Source organism: Coturnix japonica, chromosome 3, assembly GCF_001577835.2.
Source record: "Coturnix japonica isolate 7356 chromosome 3, Coturnix japonica 2.1, whole genome shotgun sequence".
Classification (NCBI taxonomy): domain Eukaryota; kingdom Metazoa; phylum Chordata; class Aves; order Galliformes; family Phasianidae; genus Coturnix; species Coturnix japonica.
Window position 1 is genome coordinate 14786883 of NC_029518.1, and position 21992 is coordinate 14808874.

Genomic DNA, 21992 nt, shown 5'->3' on the forward strand with positions numbered 1-21992 from the left:
TCTTGGTCAGTATAACGTGTGCCAAGATAGTAGCTGTTCTGGCAATAGTAGCTGTTCTGGTACCAGTGGTTTCTCAAAAAAAGACTAGTTTGTGTCTGTTAGCAATGGTAATTCATTAACATCATGCCATTTTGGTAGGACTTTTGTATTTCAGAGCTTTCTCATTAGTGCTGACCAGTGGGAAGAAACATATCCTAAAAACCATATGGATCTGATGATAGTTGATTTAATCAACTGCAAGAAGTGACAGCAACAATGGGAAGAATGCAGGGAGCAGGAGGGGAAATTGTGTGGGCAGGGTCTCTCCCTCTTTTCATTTAGTCTCTTAGCAACAGCAGGCCCAATGGGTACAGCACTGCTTGCTGGGTGTGTGCAGTCCCCTTTATCAGGCAAGGAAGAGCAGAAGAGATTTAGCACAGAAGAGATTTAGCACAGAAAAGATGGGGAAATGAGAGGAGGAAGAGTTGGTGAGAGCACAAGCCATATCACACTATCAAGAAAACCATCACTAATTAATAGTTATTCTAGTGGTAATGTAAAGCCAGTGAGAAAAAAAGTGATGTAGGGTTTCAGACAAAAATGAGTGTGTGCAGTCTTGGAAATCATTTGTATCCTTCTCATTTTCAACACAGGTAGATATTCTTCACTATTATCTGAGCCAGGCGGCTTACCTGCTGTCTTTACGTGATCCCAAAACATTGCTTGACTCACTGGTGCTTTGCAGGATGGTAGTGTAAGCCCTGAGACTTCCCCTTTGCACTGTCCTGTTGCTATATTGCAATGGAGTGGAAGACCATTCCTGCAAAAAACAGAGGTAGATGCTGAGCTTGGGTGTGTCAGCCACTCCGATGCCTGAGTCTCAAATCCTTCCTTTGCATTTTAACCTCTAGCTCATATGGTCTCTGAGGATCTCCCGCAGTGTATTTCTTGGGTCAGGTGAGTTTAGTAGTCAACGTGGTACCTACATGTAAGCTACGTGTTGCACCCCAATATGTGTTTCTGTGTACTAACTACATGTGCTGTAGCAGTGACCTTGGTGATGCCAAGATGGGTGAACATAGACTGAATTGCACATTAGTCAGTTTTCCATATCATTGCTTTCCTTGAAGACTGAAATATGGCTTAAGTTTGCTGTCTAGCAGGAGCTGTGCTTTTCTTCCATGTGAAATAGCCTCTTTGTATATAAAATACATACATCTCAATTGTAGTAGGAAAGGAGAGAAGAAAGAAGAGGGGAGGAAAGGAAGAAAATGAGTTTAAGCAGAATATTTTTAACTTATACCTCCTACTAGAAAAATATCGGTGTTCACTTTTCCCTGGAACTCTGCCATTAGCTTCTTTATACCTGGAGAGGCATTGTGCTAAAGCCATTACAAAGCATTAGAGGTGGTGATGGTGTGAAAGCCGTGTAACTGTAGCTTCTGAAGTACCTCTTTTTCATAGCTGCCAGGTCAATACTGAATTAGAATGAATTCAGAATTGAAGTATTATTTCTTCCTTACTTGCATGAGTTTCCTTTTCTTCCAATGGCACGCTAGCACATAAAAAATAAGGGGAAGAAAGGTTCTAGTTTTTATTTAAAACCTCATATTGGCAGCTGGTAATTCCACTGGGAATAATGATGTGCAAAATATCTTGTAAATCAGAACTAGATCTTGAAGTCAGAGCTGTAGTGTGAGACCAGCTGGTATGAATGGGCCTCAGCTTCTCTGCAAACACAGACTCTGAATCCTTTTCCAGATTTAAACCAGATCTAGTTCTGATCACTTTGACATACCTCATGCTACAAATTCCCTATTCAATATGTTGACATTTACTTAGAACTGCAGTTTATCAGCCCTCCTCTCTCATTCAAAAATATGCCTGGAAGAGACACTTTTCAGATGTTTGGGATTATAAGAGAAAATTATTCACCACATATTCACCAACAGGAGATGATCTTACCAACTGTCTCCCATATCTGGTTTATCTCAGGGGAGAGTGCTCCATAGGCACCGCACGTCTGCACCTGCCATTTACTCTAGGTGCAACTGAGGATAAGCTGAAATGGGAAGAGAACTGGTTATTAGCTCCTCTTACTTAGACTGTTCCTCACAAATGAACCATTGACTCTAATGTTTTCCTGCGCTATGTTGGTCTGTGTAACAGCTAAAGGTAATGGCTTCCATAATTTTCCTTCCAGTGTAAAACACTTCAATATCTGCTCCAATACTAGTTTTAAATTGTCCTGTGCTCGGTTGCTCTCATGTCTTACTGTGCTGTAAATCAGAAAGAGCCAGAAAACATGGAGATGAAGTGACTGGCCCATCAAGTAGTAAAAGAAGAAATAAAGAAAAATGAGGGTACTGAAAAGGAGGGAAAGAATGTATATATGTGAGCCACTCTTCAAGAGAGTAATCAGGCCCTGGAACAGGCTGCCCAGGGAGGTGGTAGAGTCACCAACACTGGAGGCATTCAAGAAACATTTAGATGTTGTACTGAGGGACGTGGGTTAGTGGGACATATTGATGATAGGTGGAAAGTTGGACTGGATGCTCTTAGAGGTCTTTTCCAACCTTTGTAATTCTTGTTCAGAAGAAAAGCTTTGAGGTATCTTGTAATCTGTTGGTAGAGATGGCCTGTAATAAGAAGCTGAGGTGTCAGAGGAGGTACTGGACTGGGAAGGCAGTAAAACCCAACTCTAGGTAGACTTAGTAGGAATATATAGGATCAGATATTAAAAGCAGTAACTGCTTTCAAAAAACAGGCAGTTTGATCCCCTGACTGAAAGCTGTTAGGTGTGATGCTGAGAGCCCCACACCAGGAAGCCTTCCTTCAGAAAGCAGGACGTTGCTTCAGTTGCTAACTAAAATTTACTCTGCTAGATGCCTATGAGGAAAAGATAGGAAAAAATCAGCAAGTCCCTTAGGGTGAGATTCATGTCCAGTAAGTCTATATAAATTTGATGCTACTTCTAGCTACGTTAGCAAAACATTTGGCATCATATTCCTGATGTTTGTCTTACAAGCCTGAAAAGCATTGAGTAGAAGGATTATTGAAGCTCACGGTGACTTTTGGAGCATGACTGTCCCATAATGCTCACTTTGAATTCACTGAGTCTGTATCACAGCAGGGAATCTGACCCTCAGACTCATCCCCTTCCTGAGCAACATGTTCTGTCTCTCACATCACCCAGGCAAGAGAAAATCTACAAATAGCGCTGAGCTGACAGTTCTGCTGGTGGTGCCAGAGACAGGACAGAATCCAGCTCATTCCTTCCTGCTCGCTGTTTCATTAGTAGAGATAAGATTTACAAAACATAGAACAGATAAACTGAGAAAGAATCCCTTTTATAAACTCAGATTTCTGATTTGCTATTTAAGGTATTCCCAGCAAACTCTGTTTCCAAAGACTGCAAAGGAGATGCTGTCAAAACATCCCATGGTTATTGTACTGCTCAGGCAGCACTGAGAAGGTGAGGACAGTGTTTTCCGCAGCATTGTCATGAGTAAGGAGGAATTACAGCAACATAACTGAATTGAACAGCAGGGTTGTTTTAAGAGTGTGTGGAAACCGACTTGCAGTTGATAATAATACCAAGATGGAAAACGACCTTTTATTCATATTCAGTGTGTATAATGTCCAGTCCAGGAATCCATGCTCAGCCAGAAATACCTAGGCAGTGAGAAGGAAGTTCACTGTAAGGAACACAAAGATCAAATTACTGCAGGCTTCCATATATTGACCCACTTCTGACTCTCAGCAGCATAATTGCCAGAGTTTTGGTTCTCACATTTGAATGCTCTGAAATAGCTGAAGGCTTTTGCCCAGTGTCATGCTAAATTAGGTCAGAGATGGAACCAGAGCTTAGGATGTGTGCCTAGAAGATGAATCTAAACATGAACTTTCTATCTAGGGACCATCTCTAGTTTGATCTAGCGTTACAAAGTCAGCTTCACTGTGTAACAGTTCAAGGGTACAGATACTTGGTTTCGTTTTGTTTGTGGAGCAAACATTCCTCACCTTGATGGTACATCCAGACTGGAAATGTCTCAGGATCTAACAGATCTTGTGTAACAACGGATCAGGAGTGTGAGCTGCCTTGTGCACACTGGGCATTGTCTCCTTGGGCACATCAGTGCACAAGATATACTGTTGTTGCCACACTCATGAGTTTTATTTGCTGCTGTAGCTTTCTGTTCTCTAAAACGAGATTTAAGTTTTGCCAGTTCTAAATGGCCAACGCAAGCATTTACATTTTGTTCACTTTCAAATCCAGCAACAGCACTGGACCCTTTAAAGTACAGATACTGAAGCAGTGTTTAATCTAAATGCCATTTCTAAGCAAACACCCACAGAGTTATTAGGCGTTTGCTTAACATAGTACATCCAACTTGCATTAGAGGGACCAAGCTGAGACCCATCTGCTTTTTAAACATTATTTGGCTCAATCCCCAAAACCAAGAGCAATAATAATAATAAATGTAGTGGTTTGTGATTCTCTAAGAGATTTGAAGAAGATAAAATTATTTTTCCTTCATCTCTCTAGCAGTAATTGGAGTGAACCAGAACTGTTCCTAGTGTGACTGCCTCACTGGGACAATGTGTTTTCACAATTAGTAGTTAGTAGCAATGTGGGAAATATTTATGTTGGTTTCTACAGAACCAACCCTGTGTTCAGGTGAAAATAGCAGAGCTGATCTTAAGGAATTCAGTGTCCACCTATTTGTTAATGAAAGGTAAACTTCAGTACCACAAGACAGCACGTTTTTCTTGTGGAATGACATGCTGTTACCTTTGAAGCTAATGATGATTTTGCTTTGACTGTAGTGAATCAAGTATTTCAGCTACATTCTTCATGTGAAATGACAGCACTGTGACAGGGATGTGTAACTGCTTTTTAGAAGCAAAAGGAAAGCCTGTTAATTTGGACAAAATAATGTGCCTTTTCTCTATTCTCTTACTAGTTTAGGGGAATATCCAACACTAATTCACTCTCAGCCAACATAAGAATCAGTCTGTATCAATGAAGGGTGTCAGAGCTATAAGATATCAAAAATGAAATGCCTTAATTACAACCAATCCTGCCTAAAGCGTCCATATCCACAAATAGCTACAAACTGGCACTTATGCATCAAAGCAGGTATTCTCTGAGCAATCCCAGCACACAGCTGCAACACTTTATTCACTGTGCTCATGTGTGGGTTTCTCTGCCTGTTGATCTTAGGCCAAGGCAGCCATAGAATCGTTTACTGTGAGAACTGTGGTTCAAGGTGAGCTTCTGGCTGAAAGGACAGATGTAGTGGTTCTCTAAGCAGACCTAAGCCCCAAATCCACAGTTTTGACCCTCAGCCCCTGCTGTAACTTCCAAACCTCACTTTCCCTCCATGTGTTTAAGCCCAGTACAGCCCTACTAGCACACAGTCATCAGTTTGGGTTTGGTGATCCACTCTTTAGCAGCCTTTGTGTTCACGTATATGCATTTGTACTTAATTCTTAGTCCTTAGTTTATAATGACATTATCTGACCTGTACATGAAATTAATGTACTCCAAGATGGGAGGCAGCACAAAACTCCACTATCTCTTAAGGTGGACATCCCACTGCTTACCTATCATTGTGTGTGCTATGAACCATCACTTTTCCAAATAGGTTATTCTTTCTGGACTTGAGTAGCTGTCCTCATCAGGTACCTGGAATTAGTTATTTGCTTTCAAATGAACAGTGAGGATACTCCTTATTCTTTCAAATCAGTATTCCCATATCACACTGCTGTCAGGTTAACATAGAATATGCTTCCATTTGGGTGCTGTAAGGCTTCTCACTTAACAATTAAAATACACTCTAGGAATATTAATTAAATCCAAAAGCACCCAGATGACATCAGTGAGTAGCACGCAGAGATCTATCTCACCCTGGACAGCTTTTTAATTGAGCTTTGCAATACTACATAATGACTTGAAATAGGAAGTAAAGAAATCATGAGCTCACTTGAAACCACTTGAGGTTTATCTGCAAACCTCCTATTTACTAAAGGAACACCAGTTTTGACAGTTTAGAAGGAATCCTGTGAGTCTATTTCCCAACCTGGTAGTGTGTCTAACTGTAATGGTAAGCACTGTATCTGGGGTTTGATACCCTCACAGAACACTTGGAAGAAGACAAGCTGTATTTGTGACCAGCCTGTACTGTCCAAGGAGAGCAGCAGTTCCAAGCTGCTCACTAACTTGATTGCAGAGAGGTTGGTAGAGTTCATCTGAGGCTTTTGCAGTGAGAAGTAGAAGAAAACTAGAAAAATTACAAGCAACCAGCTAATCAAGGAGCTGGTAAATAGGCACGCTGCTGAGTATGTTTGCATTTTACTGGCACTGCTGTTTTCATTAGAAAATGAATGTGTTTGTCAGACAGGTCAAGGACTGGTACAATGGAGATTGGACTGACATTTTGTCAGCAATAAATTAAAATGTTCTGCTTTTTGTAGCTGCCAGCTTGTCATACTTCACAGAGGAAAATCATAAAAGCCATACTTGCTCAGAGTAAATGTCCATCTGGCTCAGCATCCTGTCTCTGGACAGTGGCCAAGACAGGATGCCCAGGGGTGACTGTAAGAACAAGGAAAATCAACAGTCATTCTTCCTCAGAATACAACTCCAGCCTTGGTTTCCAGTGACTGGATAATATCCAGACTTACTGTCTCAGTGCATTTTCTAGGACTGAGTTGTATTTGATATTCTAGGGGAAGAAAAGAGTATTTGGCTTTGTAGATGCTGATGAGTGTCTGTTAGTGATGTTTTGGTACCTCACTGAGCCTGTTTAACTCAAGGACAGCAGAAGGTCTCAGCTGTTCTCCACCTTGTCACTTCCCACATGTGATGAGCATCTTCCTATTCAAATACTGGCTTCACTGGTTATTTTCTCTATGTTTTCTTTTGCCACCTCTTGACTCTCCCCTTTCTTATCCTCTCCTCAGGCACAGTTGGATCAGATTTTTTCTGCATACTGGCTGTAGTGAGTGAGGGGAGAGCACGAGGCCTGCTGTCCTCATGGTAATTTAGCAAGAACAGGAGCAGGTCCCACGGGAGCCTCTGCCAGGCCTGCTGATCTCCCTAGGGCTGGAGAAGCAGAGCTGCCTGTCAAAATTATCCAGGGAATTGTCTCCATGTTTATAGGTAGACCTCCCAGCACAGCTTTCCTGGAAAGCTCTTGACTACATCAGGTCCATGTAGGAAGCTTGAGATCCAGTTCATTATAGTAATTATCCTCCAAGATTGGAGGCAATCAAATCCTGTAGTGCAGGTGAGAAAATATGAAGTAGCCCATCTGGAAGGCAGATCCTTTTGTGTGTTTTAAAATTAACACCTTGTTAAAGTTTCCATAGAAACACAAAGGCAGCATCACAACAGGTAGCTGTACAGACAGTAGACTGGTGACACTTTGAGTGCAAGCTGCTCAAATACCCAAAACTTGCAGGTGTGATATTGTGTGACTTACAAATAGTGAAACTGAAGTGTTGGTGCAGCTTGCAGATGGAGTGGAAGAGCACGTACCTGCAGTGGGAGAATGCAGCCAGCAGAAAAATTCTCAGCTGTAATGCTAATAGATGGTTAGTATAAGCATAATTTATCACCATGCTTTCCATATCAGTGCCTTGCCATGGACATAATTAAAAGGGTGTAATACATCAGTGGGGCTCTAGAACAATCTGTTACGTGTCTCATATTTGATTCAATTTGCTATCACGCTCTTCGTCTTTCAGCTTATAGGGAGTTGCAAATAAAACTGCTGCTGTAAAGAGGGCCTTACAAATATACACATGTAAAAGCAACACGTGGTCATTCCCTTTGTGGAAGCTTGCCATCTCCTCACAGCTAACTATACACACAAGCGAGTACATCTGTGTTGGATATGGGTGCTATGGATAGACTCAGAACTAAGCAAAGAAGTGCACTGAGATCTTCCAGCCTTCAGTTGCTGAGCAGATGGTGAGCCACCATTATTGTTATTTCATATTCCAGCCTCATGGAGCGGGACTGTGAGCTGGTGATTTCTTTTTCTCAGCTTGAGACCAGCAGATCTTGAAAAGTCACAACATTTTCATTATTCCATTAATCCCTAAAGATCCTCTAAAGTTTGAATTCCTTGGACCTGGTTCCTTGTGCCTTACATGAGTAAGAATCCCTTGCCCCAGACAGTTGAAGTGAATATTAAGCCTATGAGTTGTATATTAAAGAGATAGAAATGCTTTGTGCTGGACCCTCTTTGCCGAAAGAGGCATCAATTGCCTGCAGGTAGGTAGCTGGAATGTAATGATCCTTGATCCCAGTTTATTCTAACAGTAACTGTTCACCACACACTACTAATTCCTGCCGTGACCTGATGAAAGCGATTCATCTGTACACATGTTATGCCGGAGCAGTGCGAGTGCATACAGCTGATTACCGTGTTTGTTGTAGGGCTGCTGGTACATCTGGTTCAGGCATGACAACATTTTAATCTGTTTCAGTGTAATATCAAGCATTCATCTAATGATAACACTCACATCAGATGAATGTAAAGGCAATAAAAAATCTTGGTAAACAGTTTGTAGTGTCAGATCTGAGCCAAGAAGCAAAAACCACAAGTGTTGTTTCTGCTAGACAGCAGGATAACAGAAGCTGCAACAAACCATTCTTATATAATGAAGCAATTATGACTTCCCACTCTCACAGGTTTTTGAAAACGGCTTTCTCAGGCTTTCCACTGATAATGCTCTGAGGCTTTATTGCTGGGAAAGAGTGATAAATAAGCAGTCACTCTTGCAAGCATGTATTTTATCACCATTTTTTCACCCAGAAATGCATTACATTTTATAAATGTGCTGATAGACTGTCACACCTGAAATAGGTCAAGTATCTGTATAAATACAAGTAACTGAGAGAAGACCCCTGACAAGAGTCCAAAAAATAGGAAGGAAAAGTCATAGTATGTGTGTGAGAAGCAAGCAGCCCGGGCTGGCTTTTGTGGTTGAAAGAAGCAAGTAACAAAGATGTCATAGAGCTTTTTCAAACCATTCTTTTTTAATCCTAATCTTTGTGAAATATTAAATTACAAGAGCTGCAGTCGCAGACTCCCCAGACAAAACTGTGCCACACATACAAATTAAAAATAAATAATACATGGTTCTATATGGGAAAAAATGTAATTCTTCCTACCAAAGTATTGAATGAACTGAGGAGAGCATGTCCCCTTTGGCTTGTAGAGATGCTTGAGATGAGAAGGCTGCCATTTGTCTTGCTAAAGCAATAGCAAACAATATTTGTGGCCAAATTATCCTTTACTCTTTGCAAAGCAAGAAAGCCAACAAAGACTCTTTATACTAATAACAAGGGAAAAATGAAAACGATCCCTCGTCCTGTGTTCCAAGTACAAATGACTTGAATGGAGAGGTTTGGATTCCAGTGGTGAAGTTACACATGGGAATATGGCAGCTCAATTCCATCTCAGTGATAACAACAGAGGACACAAGAACCCTGAATATTTGCTATTACACTGGGGCTTCAGTCCCAGCAAATACCAGGAGCACACACACAGGATGCCCAAACACTGCCTGCATGGTAACCATCTGGCTGTGCAAAGGAGTATCCCTGAGATCTCCTGATCTTAATGCAGTCGTGGGGAAGAGAGGGTGCTCCTCTGGAGCACTGTGGCAGCAGTGCTCAGCTGTGACCAAAATTCAAAGTCCTCTGGGCCCACATGCCCAGAACACCCGCAGCTCCATTTTGTGTTCTCTGGAAACTGTAGGAGTCCAGATGGTCAGAATCTGGTTCGCTCTTAAGAGCAATTATTCACCAGTGTCCAGGAGAAATAAAACCTGTAGCAATCTGTTGCTGTTCCAGGCCAGTGAAAGACCCAAAAGGCTGGATCCAAATGTAATTGCTGGCAGGATTTCCTAACATGAAACACAACCAGCAAAATACCTGTGTGCATAGTTCTGTTCTTTTGGGAGAAGAATTCTGTGCTCCTTATTGACCACAGGTGGTAACAGCCCCCTTTGAATGTATTTTGAATGGCTGATAACTATGGTAACCTTAATAACTAACAACAAAGTACCCAGCAGAGCTCCTGCTATAGAGATGAATCAGGAGAACAGGGATGACTCAGAAGGTGAAATATTTCACAAAGCACATTGGTGTTCTTCTGAGGTTTCCATCTAAGGCTCAACTTTCATCAGGTTATGAGATCTGACAAGATCACAGTCCTCACCAGCAGACTGTAATACAAAGCACTGCTCTAATTCATGGCTGTTAGATCTGACACCTCAGCTGTAATGTACTAGTAATATTGACATGCCTTATATGTCCCTCAACACTTTAAATATGCAAATGAACAATAAATCCTTGGATATATATTGAAAATGCAACTGGAAGCATTTCTGTTAGTAAATAACTGTGTTAATACTATGTGAAAGTCTATTAAAACAGGCAGGCTTACACATATACACATCTAGTCTCAAATGCTCTCATGAAAAGTAATTAAACTTCAAGAACAACCACTCCTCTGATAAAGACACACAGTCTCTATTTCTCTGTTTCACAGAGCTGCATCAGACATCCAACAAAGAGATCACACGTTTAGGAAGCAGCACAGGAGAGGCTGAGCCTGGAGTCCTAGTGATGTCCAGGCACCTGGAAAAGGCCAGGGCTGGGCTGTTACTCCTAACTCACAAGTTAGGAAAACTCGCTCCCCTGGCAGAGCAGCTTTTCAGCATGCATCTGAGGCGTGTATCCCATCACATCCCATCACCACCGCAGTGACAGTAGCATAGACATTGCTTCCCCCCTTTCCAGGAGGGAAGGAGCCATGCACATCTGGGCTGCTATTTCCAAATTGCTGCAGGCTCCATTGGTGTACTTAATCCCAGTGTCACACTGCAGTGTAACTCATTGGTGGACTGCAGCTCTTTCCTGCCTGTAAATACATCTCTAAAGTGACTTATCTCCAGTTTCTCTTGCCTGGGCAGAGTCTGGCAGGTAGCTGGGCTAGAACCCCAGCTTTGCAGAAAAAGGAGGAATCGGATTTGACCAGCTCAGCTTTGGGTTCTGGCTCACAGTGGCAATGGGTAAATGATGAATCAGGGCTGGGAAGAGGTGGAGCAGGTACAGCTCTGAGCAGCAGGCAGAAAGATAACACAGCGGTGTCCTGAAAGCATGATGCAAGCTTCTTTGGACTTCTTCTTGGAGTTTATTCTGCATTTCAGTTTTCCTCTTAATTTCTTTCTCCAATCAATAATGTGCTATGATTCCAATTTCCAAATGTTTTACTGTAAGAGAAGCAGATGTCCGGTCCTGTGAATAACTATTGCTTTACCTGCAAAGGTCCTTTATTTTCCTTACCAGCTCTCTGGTTAGAGAGAATGATGTGGAAATCCATTTTCAGGAGGTGAAATTCTGATGGAAACCTATGGCTCTCAACAAAACATACTTTTGTTATTGTGATTGCCTGTGGAAATGTTAGCAGAAAGTCTTCAACTGCCATTGTGTCAGTAGGGTAGGAACAACTTAATTGCAATAATAACAAGGTGGTTCTCAAAGTATAAATCAGCTCTGCGGTAAGCTCTGCCTTGAGTGTAGATCAGTGACATCTCCAAACAATTATTTATAACGTGAGTAGCCACTTAGCGTGGGCTATGGAGCAAAGTGACCCAGCAGCCAGAGCAATTGCTTGCTTTTTTTCCTATCCTTTTTCCTGTCTTTCTTATTTCATTTTATTTTATTTTATTTTATTTTATTTTATTTTATTTTATTTTATTTTATTTTATTTTATTTTATTTTATTTTATTTGTGTGTGTGTGTGGAGAAGGGAGGAACAACATGCGGCAACTGAGATTGTGTGTGATTACTATAAGCAAAATGGCCTTTTCTGAATTAGTCTAATTCACAGGTAAGTGGTGGAAGCTTAATTAACAATCATGTGAGACTCGGAATGACACTTGAGTATCTTGCTTACAGATTGCCAACCGGAGCTGTTGCAGCTCTTTATCTTCTGAGATCAATGGGGGAGGCTTTAGCCAAATGATTCTGAGCCCCATGGATCAGCCTACGAATAACCTGGGGAAAGGAAAATGAGACCTTGAAGTATGGAACTGTTCACTTCAACTCATAGGTGCCCCTTGGATGGAAATGGTCATTCATTTCATAGGTGCTCTATGGGCTAATGAAATGAGGCATTCAGTTGCTTTTCTTATCCTAATTGGATGTTCCATTAAAATAAATGCAAAAGGTGCTTAAATATAATTCTAACATACTTTTCAGAAAATCATATGTGAAAGCTGTACAAGTCAGCGAAGATTTAGGTGTCTAATTCAGTGCAGTTACGCAGTTGGTCTCTTATTTCGGCAATACTTGCCCTCCACATAAGCCTACAAATTTCTTTACATATGCTATGGAAAATGAGAGTCATTATGGTTGGAAAGCCACTAAGATCCTCTGGTCCAACATTCAACTCATCACCACCATATCACTAAGCCAAGTAACTCAATGCAACATCCTGCCCTTTTCTTCAGCACCTTCAGGGACGACAACTGCATGGTGGTAATTCACACCATGACTATGTGTTATGCTGAGTGCTGAGTTTAAAAGGACTGGTTTCTCTGGCAAAAATTCCTCTATTTTTTGCACACCAAACAAGTAGTCCTCTTCAGGAAAATCTCAGAGGGAGTAAATGTTTTTTTATGACTATCCCTCTAGTGTGATTCTTTGTCTCCAGGTGTTTTGCTGGCTTTCTGCTTGAACTCTGTGGGGGAGCTGATGGGACGTGATGATCCAAGGGGATTTTTGATCTGTTCGGGTTGATCATTGAATTTAGGTATTTATCCCAGGGCTGCATTTGTTTGGATGAATTAATTTAAAAGTTGTGCCAATGCAAACACATATCAGGAATTTCATTTTCTAGAACATTAATAAGAGAGTGGAAAATGTATGAAGCCAAACTAATTTGTATCTTCATTCAAGCAAATACTCAGGTAATATATTTGAGCAAATGCCTCAACACTGTGTTTGATGTGTACCAAGGGACTGATATTCATAGATTCTCCTCACAGTTTGCAAAGCTCCCATAGCACTATATGTACTCTGAATAACCAACAAGGACATGTATTAAGTGTACTGAAAAAAAATAGAGTTGAAGTTGTGCTGCTTCCAACAGCTGCTGCAACAACTTATTTACAGAACAGGAGGAAGTGCTCCTAAGCTATCTCCTTTCCTACCAGCACCAAGAGCTCTGAACTCATTCTGAAGTAGCGAAATAGGTCACTGAGTTCAGTAGATTGAAGAGGGGCTGAAATTCTCTGCCCCTGGGTCTAGCCTGGTTAAGCAAACCAGTGGGAATTCATTGACTTCCACTGACTTGAAGTACAGCACTGAGCACTGAGCTACGGCAAAAAGCAGAGTAGTGGAATGGATCTTTATATTTCCTTTATCACTGTGCAGATTGTTTTTGTTCTTCTGTTTTCCTGTACTATTTTGATGTGACTTTAACCTGATGTGGGGATCAGATAGCAAAATGCAAAGAGAGGTCTTATCAGGCACCAATCTCACCAGGCCTTGGCCCTGTCCTGCAGAGCATTGCTGCCAAAGGGGCAGGAGCTCCTAGCACAGGGATGAAGCATGCTGCTCAGGTGCTGCACTTCAGAGCCCCATCTCCCTGCTGTGCTTCTCCTCCATGGAATTGAGTTTGCAGCATTGCCTGTCCTTGCAGCTAAGATGTAAGGGTCAGGGAATTTGAGACTAAGGTAATTGGTGACAAATAGTTGCCTGATATAGACATAGCTTCCCATTCTCTCATGTCCCCTATTTACACAAAGCATTCAAAAGCCTTTTATTTTTCTCTGTGTTACACTGGAACATAGTCTGTAGTGTTTATCGGCAGAAAAGCAATCATGGCAACAGACTGCTGGAGGAAAATTTGATTATAGTTATTTATTACACCAGGATTTTTATTATTTTGCAAAAAATAAGAAGGCTTTCTCACACTTATTCATACTCATTTCCTCCTGTATTGAATTCAGTGCCTCTCCACTCAGGTACTAGTTTAGTGGGCGTACTTCAGCTAAACAGAAGGCCAGAGAGGTCTCAGGTTAATTTACTGCCCTGAAGGTACTCATCTTTATGAGCCATAGTACTGACAGAACCCTAAAGCAAACATGAGTCTGCCACTTCTCTTCCCCCAGCCTTCTGGATGATGAGGCATCTAAACCTCCAAGGGGGATGTTAGGAAAATCAGAATGTGAACAATTACCTCCTTCGAAGCAGGCAAACAACAGACCCCTACAAATGAAGATGTGGCAGTTTTCCATGCATCTCAGGGGAATTTTTCCCGAATTGGATCCAAAGAGAAGGGTCTGGCAGCCTGGAAATGTTTTAGAGGGTGCTGTCAAGTTGTCAGAAAGACTTAGAACAGCTGGGCACCTAAAGTTCAGGGCAGAAACTATTAGTGCAGCCCTTAACCACTGTGCCAGCCTCCTTTAGGAGAGGTGTGTGAGCCCTGTGCAAAGTGCAAGGGCTCTTTAGTCCCACAGAACAGCACAAATGTGGTGTCTGGTCCTCTGCACATAGGCAAGGGATCTGAAATGAACTCTCTGTGGTGGCATCCTAATGGAAATTAATGTTAATTAAGGAAAAGTTGTTCCTCTTTAGTATGAAGCAATTGCTAGTTAGGTTGCAGAATTAATCACATGGGGCAGGCTGGCATTTCCCATTCTCTCTAGCTCAAGAGTGGAAACCAATTAGAAGTTGATGACTTTCCATTCCTTCCTGCTATGCTGTCCATCCTTAGGGACTCACCACTCCAAACTGTTCTCTGTGCTCACTCATTTGCAGACGGTACAGGGAGCAGAGCTGCTTGGCTGCCTTCTGTCTAGGAGAGCCAGGCAGTGTTGAGATGGCAGCTTTAACCATTAGCAGAGTGCTGTTACTGCTGTCTCTGGGAGATCCATCAGAGGACGCATCTTTTTGCTTTGTGCAGAGGCCATTTCCACACGAGCAGAGCCAGGAACATTTTCCAAGCTCGCTGCCAAGGAAGCTGTTATGAGAAGCCAGGACAAACCACAAACACTGATTCTCCCAGGGATCATGAGGGTGGAGGGGAGAGAAACTGAACCCTTGGGAAGGGCTTTTCCCTTGTTGTAGATTTCAGCATGCCAGCCTTGATTACAACATTTTTTAAGTGACATATCAAATCCTTATGTTTAGAAACCCTCAGCGGAACGGTTCTCAATCTCTTCCAGTCACATCACTCTTGAGCCTTAAGCTCTATTAAAGTTGTTTCTGGCCCTGTGTTTTTTCTTTTGCACTTCATCTCCTGGGGCTCAGGTTAAACACGATGTCACTGCCAAGGAGAGCAGATCTCTCCATCGGGTTGGCGAGTGGGAGAAAAGACGCAAAGGCAGGAGCCACTGAACCACCATTCCTATGGCTGCTCTGGCCATGGCAGTTCTTCATTTTAGTTTATTTGTAAATGTAACAGAGCACAGACTGGTGAAGGTTGGAAGGGACTTCCTGGAGGTGACCTGGTCCAACCACCCTGCTCAAGCAGGGACACAAAGGGCCAGTTTCATTTCTAGAATGTTAGAATAATTGTAGTCATTTAAGTTGGAATTCTAAAATCTTTCACCCCCGTTATTCACTAATCTTTCAGTTTTCAAATGAAGACTTTATCATGACAGAGAAGTCAATTATTATTCCTACAGTATTGTTGTCTTACTCTTATGATGCAATACAAGGAAGTAGTACTGGGAGCACTCATGTCTCCTTCAGTCTTCAGTTCATCAAGCTAAATAAGTCAGCCTCCTTCATTCTCCTCTTTTAACACCAGCTTGCGCGTCTTTACCGTTTAGTATCTATTCCAATTTGGGTTCAGCCTTTCTGAATTTGAACAACCAGAATTGTACATATGTTTGAAAAGAGGTGTTCTTATTCAATGTGACATGTTCCCTTCTCACCTGTGAAACGTTTCCAGGCAGTTTTCACAGATGGGATGAGCCAGTCTAGTAGTTCATAGCTGCTGAAAAAGAGAAGGTTTGAGTTGGAAGGGACCTTTAAAGGTCACCTAGTCCAGTCTCCCTGCAACGAACAAGGACACACACAGCTCAGTCAGGTGCTCAGAGTCCTGTCCAGCCTGACCCTGGATGTCTCCAGGGATGGGATTTCATTGGTCCTGTTTGTGTGAGACTCCCACATTAACCCAGGGTAGAGAAACAGCAGCAGCGCTCCTAAGAAAAAAGGGGGCCAGGCAGGTGTATGGGAAACTGTTAATCACAGCCTGAACCTCTGATTAAAACCATCTGAGGCAAGTGTCGGTCAGCTGTAGGAGCACAGGTGAAGGTAATTCAGGTGTGCTCCTGGAAGGGGTGGAGCTTGACTCCACCTCTCCTAGATTTCATTTAAGGGCTGACCACTAAGGCAGCATCTCTTTCTGGAGATCGCTCCTTTGTGGCAAGACTCAACCTTTTCCATCTTGTCTGAAGGCCTCAGAGTTGATGAGTTTTTCCCATAGATAACATCTGATTATTTATTTACAACTGTTCTTGTGTTATTCCAACTGTACATTACTGTTCTTGTATTATTCTAACCATACATAACTATTCTTGCCTTATTCCAACTGTACATCTGACTGCACAGCAGGATAGAGGAGCACCCTGTGAGGAAAGAAGATTTGTCACTGTGCTGATCTGCTTTAGAGAAACTGTTAGATCACAGCCTGAACCAGTGACTGAGCACCTGATGAAGGGCATAACTAGCTCTGGGAGCGCAGGTGTGAGTAATTTACTTGTGCTACCAGAACCTAACCTTACTTAAGGGCTGGTAGCCATGAGGGAAGCATCTCTGTTTGGAGATGCCCTCCTTTTTCAGTGTGCTCTGATCCTTGGAAGAAGGGTGATTCCTTTTCTGTTACTGGATTGTGACTGGAAGACCAGCAAACTGAGCTGTTTAGGGCCAGCTAGTGCTGAGGGGCAGGGTGTTAGTGGGTGGGTGGTGTGCCATTGTGTAGAGAGTGGGGCACTATTCAGTGAGCAGTGGCGGCAGGTGATGAGACTTCACATTGTGAAAGCGTGTGCCTACAATCAATAAACAGGTTAGACTTATACAGATGTTTGGTTAAGTAAGATTATTGTAATAGAAAGATAATAATCAGTGAAAATGCTCACCAGTGTTGAAGGCTCACAGTAAAACTCCACAAAGGAATGATCCTTCCTTAGTGGCAGTCAGCCCTTAAACAGAGTCTAGGAGAAGTGCAGCCAGACTACACCCCTTCTGGTAGCACAGCTGAATTGCCCTGACTTGTGCTCCTGTGACTAATTCATTGCTTGCCTCAGGTGGTCAATCAGGCTCAGGCCATGATCAACAGTTCCCATATGTGTGTGAATATAGATCTGTGTATGTATTGCTATCTTTGCTATTATTTTTCTTTTTTCTTGTTGTCTTTTTCTGTCTTAAAAAATAGCTTTTATCTCAATTCTCAGATCCTACCTTATTTTTCCCTCCAGTTCTCTCTCTCATTCCATTTACATGAGGAAAAGTGTGGTGCTGAGCTGCTGCTGGGTTAAACCAGAACCATCCTACCAGTAGAGCCTCTAACACATGCTTTCCATGGTAATGGGTTTTGCGAGGAGCAAAGCAGTTTTGTATTAATGACTCTGTAGTCCTGTAGGCTTATAGCCAGGTAGGGCAAAGAAAAGAGCCAAGTGCAGACAAAGCAGGGAAGCCAGGTCTTCTGCTGGAAATATGGCAAATGGCAGCAATGCAATTGAAAGTACTCCAGGGCTCACTCCTGATCCAGTGGATTGTTTGGAACAGAAGAGGTAGCAACACATGGCATATCCCTGGCCTCTTGTCAAGAAATGATCTATTATCAGAGGTGTGGTGGTGAGCCGTGGCCAATTGAGAGCCCCCACACATTAGTCTTTGCATCAACTTTCAGCCAATTCCAGTGAGAATTTCATTTAATACAGTGTTTATTTTTAGGCTGCTCATGGTCACTCTGGTTTTGTTTGACCCTTAAGCATCCTTTTCCAAATTACTTCCTTTTTGGTCATTTTTCCTCCAGCCCAAGTACAAAAGGGCTTGCAATGTGGAATGAAGTGTGTCAGGTTGTTTCTTCCAATGCCTTGCTTGCAACATGCTCTGTCTTCACCTGTTTGCTGGCTGGTGAAGGAGTGGGTTGGTGTTTACTGCAGTTGTGTAGCAGCTGTATCAGGAGACTCTAGGGTAAGCTGAGCTTCTCCACTGACTAGACAAGGAGCCTAGGGATATTAGTCTTCACTGTAAATACCTCAGTTGACTGTCAAAAGTTATATGGGAGGAATTTTCATGGAGAACTTTTCCCTAAGCATGTGTTCTCCAAAACAACTTTCCGCAATAGTCCTTCCTACAGTGCATCCCTATGAATGCAGAGCTGTTAGTCCCCAGATCCCTCTGTGGTAGAGCTAAGGGCCACTGAGTTAAGTCTGCAGGTAATTGATTTCTTAGAGATACAGGGTGTATCTGTGTGTGCAGTGAGTGAGCTTCTGCAGGTTTATCACCTAACCCAACAACTGTGTGTTCTGAGGGACTAAGCAAAGAGTGGGCTGCAGAAATTGGCACAGCACAGGTGAGCTGAGACAGGTGGAGGGTCTGGATGCACAGCAGGGTATTTCTTGTGTTCCTATGGTTATCTGGTAGCCAAGATAAATAAAAGATACTTTCTGTGGATAAATAGCTGAAGTAGATGATGTGTTTTCTGACTGTCAGATTCAGATGGTTTGTTAAAATTAGAGATGATAGTTTTATAGCTTAGAAGGGATTGTTACAGCATAAGAACAGACCACAGACTTCCCGCTCTTGTTTCTGCATTTGCCTTGTTTAGTGCTATCCATGCTCTCCCTCTAGGGATGAGTCTTTCGTGCACAGCCCTACCATAAGCAAAGATGTGCCTGCCTTGGCCAGCATAATGTCAGCAGTCCCAAGGTCCCCGCTCTAGCCCACTTCTAATGAATTTTCTTCCTTGTTAAGCATAATCTAGTTTTCCACACATCTGCCAGTGAAATGTGCATCTCCCATTGCCACAACTCTTTCCTGAGCTCCTCTGCTGTACTTAGCATTCAGATTTCAGCCACTTTTTAAATTTCAGCCATGGTACTTGATGTGGTGCTTGTCCAGTGGGGTGAAATGAGGCACAAGGTGGCAGCTGCAGTCTCTCTCATGTTGTCTGTGGTGCATATGCTGTCATATATCTGTGTTCTGTTGCAGTTTACACAGCCCCTACTAGCTCTGTTTCTGCTTTTCCTTTAGTGCTGTTTCCACCATAATTCGATGGGGTAAAGAACTGATTGAAATGTACCAAACTGTATTATCTTGAGTGCTCAGAAAAATCCCTGCAGTTGGTGGGTGGCTCTGGGGGAGGGAGTGATTGATGCAAAATGTCCCCTCTCCCCATGAGTTCTTTCTCCCCCACGCCCATAATCCTACCACTTTGTACTTATATAATATTGTCATCTTATGTGGCACATATGCCATTGATCTGTCACCAGTAGGAAGGTCCATTAAATCTTGGAGCAGGAGGCTGAGCTGGGTTGCTCTGACCTTTACTGCTGCATGGTGGGCTTGTGGCCTCTTTGCACTGAGAGATCCTACTGATTTTTTTGCCTTGCCTATTAGGTTGATGTTTATGTTCAAGATTCCTTGATGGAGCATATTAATTTATTAATGGAATCTTATCTAATGATCGAACTCCTTTCAGTTAACAAATGAAAATCCTGCGCAAGGGCATAATATGCTGTTCGGCAAGCAAAATAAAAAACCTGAACCCCAGGTAGCATTTCTAGGAGAACAGAGAGAGGCAGCCTGCAAACTCTAGATGTTCCTCTAATCTTGCCTGAAGGCAGCTGAGGGGTGGATCAGCCTAAATGCATGCAGCAAAAGCCTTGTATTTATGTAGCAACAGTGGGAGCATTAAGTCACAAGTGCCCCAGGGCTGGGATCTGACAGGGTAAGGAGAGGCTGTGTTAAACCGGAGCATGTAAGGGATGGTGGGGATGAAGTAGGGAAGGAAGTGTGCAGTCGCTGTGCAACAGGTTGGGGCTGGGAAAGGAGAACTAATTCTTGCCTGCTGTTCAGTTTAGTGCAGCACCACTGAGTTTCAAATAATTGGAGAGAATTTATTGGACAAGAGTACATTGGGCTACCCAGGAATGGAAACATTTCATTTTAATGTGAGCAAGTGATGCTGCTGGGCCAGGCTCATCTTGGTGATGAGGAAGGAGATGTGTCTGGGATATACTTGAGGCCTTGGTGCAGTAGCACAGAGGACTCGTATTACCATTAAGGTCTGCAAGATTACCTAGTCTGTCCATCAGACCATGCCTATGACTGCTTCATACCATGTTCCTCAGTGCCATATCTATCCTCTTCTTGAACCCCTTCAGCGATGGTGACTCCACCACCTCTCTGGGCAGCCTGTGCCAATGTATCACCACTCTTCCTGAGAAGGAATTTTTTCCCAATATCCAGCCAGTTGTTGGTCTCTCTGGCAGCTGCTCAACAAGCTCACCTCTTATTTTTCTAACTCCCTTCCTGAATTGTTAGGGTTTCTTGCTCTGACAAGTGTATTATTCACCTGTTCTATTGAGGTTAGCCCATCACTGTCAAAAACACCAGGTTTCTATGAATTCAGCCTGCTTTTAAGCAGCAGTTCCTCTCCACTCCATCACTACTCCCTGCTGTGCTGGAGCTATTCTCACTCCCATTTGCACACAAAAGGCATGCACTGCTCATGTTCCTGCCAGCAGGCTCCATAGGGCAGCAGGAACAACTGCGTGCCAACTGCCCACAGCCACTGCATCCTGAACGCATCCTCTCCTCCAAACCTCTGGCACAGAGTTTCACTGTGTGACTATGCTGCAAGTGTGTCACATCATCACATCCAGAACGTGCTTTAGTGTGTCTGGTTTATTTCTTGTGTTAGGCTGCTGTCTGTGAACCTTTCTCCTTCCCTCCCTCTTTTACAGAACTTTGGATCTGGTCTTTACCTATAAGGCAGCATTTCTTCAGATGTATTCCAGTGCTCTGTTGTGCACAGAGTTGCCAACCACTGAACCAAGCACTAGATCAGACTGCTCAGGGCCTCATCCAACCTGGTCTTGAACACCTCCCGGGATAATTTCTATCAGTCTACTCTCTAATGTAGGCATTCAGAACTGCCTTCCCCATTATAACCAAACTTGGGTGGTATAACTGCAATTCACAAAGCTCACCCAATGAAATGGGAGATATCAGCACATTGCTGTCATTTTTCATCACCACTGGAGTCCAGAAGGATTGCTGGCTGGATTTCTTCAGCACTTGTGACTTGTTCTTTATCAGCCAATGCCAACAGCCATCAGTATGTTGTTCCCGTGGCTTCAAATATCCAGGCTTGCACTCCAGAGAAACTGGAAGGTTTGACCTAATAGTCAAAGATGTACTCATAAAGTAGGCTTGGGAAGAAAAAAAAATTCAAGGCTGTGAAAAGAGGGAAAAGATACAGGCCAAGAATAGTTGATTGTTATTGCAGGTACATTTTCAGAGCTTGTAGCTTCCATCCTGCTGAGCTGCAGGACCTGCAAGATGTACCATGTTAGTGGAATCCCACCCAGGGATGAGGCAGTCCCATTCTGTTCTCAGTGCTCACAGGATGCAGCTCCTGCTGAAGCCTTACTAAAACAGTATTTTTAATGTGACGTGGAAGAACCGTCAGCTCTCCTGCTGCTGAAAGTTGGGGTATTTTTAGCAATTAGTTGCATTCAAATGTTCCTTGCATGATTTGCACAGACATTGAATGGTTTAGTCGATTAGCAGGAAGGGTCAGATATTCCTCTGGACAAAAGCAATGTTCACCATCTTCAAGGCAGATTGAAATCTCCAAGTTTTATAGTACAAACAGACCTGCTGGTTTCAGGAAGGGCCATGTTGTCCATAGCACTTCACAAAATTAACACTTCTCCCTTGAGGAGGTCTGACATCA